The sequence below is a fragment of the Brassica oleracea genome, chromosome C4 (genome assembly GCF_000695525.1).
Source record: "Brassica oleracea var. oleracea cultivar TO1000 chromosome C4, BOL, whole genome shotgun sequence".
Taxonomy (NCBI): Eukaryota; Viridiplantae; Streptophyta; class Magnoliopsida; order Brassicales; family Brassicaceae; genus Brassica; species Brassica oleracea.
The window spans coordinates 25,755,789-25,758,203 of NC_027751.1; the positions used below are offsets into that span (position 1 = coordinate 25,755,789).

The 2,415-nt window shown below is 38.8% G+C and overlaps 1 pseudogene; it reads left to right on the forward strand.

Moving 5' to 3' along the window:
- The window catches only part of LOC106338504, a 2,001-nt pseudogene extending 1,400 nt beyond the window's left edge, over positions 1 to 601 (forward strand).
- The last annotated feature ends 1,814 nt before the right edge of the window (positions 602 to 2,415 follow it).

Sequence of the window (2,415 nt, forward strand, 5' to 3'; positions counted from 1 at the left end):
CCGTCGGAATGTCCGTCAGAATACCGCTGTTTTCTTGTAGTGACAGTGTGCTACGATTTATGAGCCATTGATCCATAAAAGTCACGTGCATCCTTTATTCCTAACATCTGAACCTGACGAGTATAGGAGCTGTTCGAGTTGCCTTGACTCGGGATTGCGTAGTTCTGGTTCTAATGAGCCGTTCAACTGCATTGAATGCGACTTTTCTTTGTGTTTCGAATGTGCTAGTTTACCTCAAAAGGTGAGGTATAAGCATGATGAACACATCCTTACTCTTTTTTATGGAGATCAAGAAGCAAGCGAGTCCAATCAGAATTGGTGCGAGATATGTGAGAAGAAAATAAAGACAGGTCAACGGTTCTATACGTGTGATGAATGTTGTGTTACTTTACATATTGAATGTTTACTTGGAAAAGACATGCACTCAAGCTTTCGTTCATATTCGTCCGGTCCTGGCAAGACTGATATTCTACCCAACAATCGGATGACTCGACCGATATGCTCCACATGCCGCCAACGTTGTCAACAAAAAATGGTCTTCCAACGCTTTGGATCCAAGCAATGTTCCTTTACTTGTACGAGAAGATATCGTCCTAGTTAATGTGAATGTATATTAGCTTAATGGTTATTTCATCTTAAATTTTCTTATATATATTGTGGATTGATGGTTATTGAGCTATTGATAATTAAAAGTTATATAGATGTTGGAGATATCCCTTTCTCTGGCAGTTTATTATGTGAACATAACAACTGGGATAAGATCACAAGACACAAGACACAACAATTGATCGGTGTTATACATGGGGATGGAGAAGACTACACTCAGTGCAGAATATAACAACTATAGCTCTGAACATATAACAAACCTCTTAGTTTCCACTGAAGATAGACAGTTGATAATCTTCACCAACTCAGATGTAAGTTTTTGCCACCAAACAAAAGTAGATGTTTATTCTATTTGTTAAATTTTTATTCATCAAAAAAACATTTTTACATCATATGCATACTTTGTATTTAGAAATAACCTTCTAAAAAACTTTAAAGAACTCTACAATCTTGTACTAAACCAAAATTGTAACCCACCCTCCATGCCTCTTACTTTCTTTGATCTCATCAAGCTTAGTTTATTCCTCACCCCTTTATCTAACATCCTCTTCAAAACTTCCATTGGCATAATCTTCCCCCCATGATGCAACTTATTTCTCTCACGCCAAAGAAAATACATAGCCACTTGGAATGCATATCTGATACAAAACAACTTCTTCCTTTCCATCTTCTCATCAGATATCAGGATCAGAATAGCCTCCCACACATTTGTATACGATTCCCACAAAATCCCTTTAACAAGAAACTCCCATATCTGAGTTGAATAAGAACACTCAAAGAAGAGGTGATCTCTTGACTCTTGAGCTGTTTTGCATAAAGCACAGGTTGTATCAACTCCTTGATTCCAACGGAAAACTCTATCCATAGTAGATAGCCTGTTTAACGTAGCCAACCAAGTCAAGAATGCATACTTAGGAGTTGCTTGAGAGAACCAAACACCACGAGACCAACGACACGGCGACTTAGTCTCTCGCAAGATACACCATGTTTCATGAGTTGAGAACTCTTGTTTGAATCCTGATTCTCTTCTCCACAGACTAACATGCTCACTCATATTACACAACTGATTCTTCACTTCATTCAACTCAACTTCAATATCATTTAACATCTCTATACGATGTCTCCTTCTCCTTCTGATACTTAAAGTTGCATCCTCAACCGTAGCTTCCCTGCCAATACCCAGGTCAATAATACCACTCTCACCCAACAAATGAAAGAGGACACCTCTGTCTAGCCATCTATCATACCAAAAAGATGTATGCCGACCATTCCCAATATCCTTCATATAAAAACTCTTTGCTATATCTCTCAGCTTCAACATCTTCCTCCACATCCACGATCCAGTCTGCGTTTTACTCTTAACTTCCCAAAAGCTCCTCTTCCTCAACAGTTTCTCATCAATCCATTTCCCCCATAACGATTTTCCAGTAAGCATACGCCAGATTAACTTCAAGCCATAGACCTTATTCACTTCCTTAAGCGCTCTTATACCTAACCCACCTTCACTTTTCATCTTACAAACATCCTTCCAAGCCACTTTAGAACTCGTTGTTCTGAGCTCTGGTCCTGACCAAAGAAAAGCAGAGCAGAGGCTTTCCACTTCCTTAATACACTGACTTGGTAATCTAAACATAGAGCCGAAAAATTAACTATGCTCATCAACACTGCATTAATCAATTGCAGCCTTCCAGCATAGGATAAGTATATGCAGGTCCAGGTGCTGATCTTGTTTCTTATTTTCTCCACCAGTGGTTGATAATCTTGCTTCCTCATCGACAGAGTCATAAGCAGTAAACCAAAATATCTGAC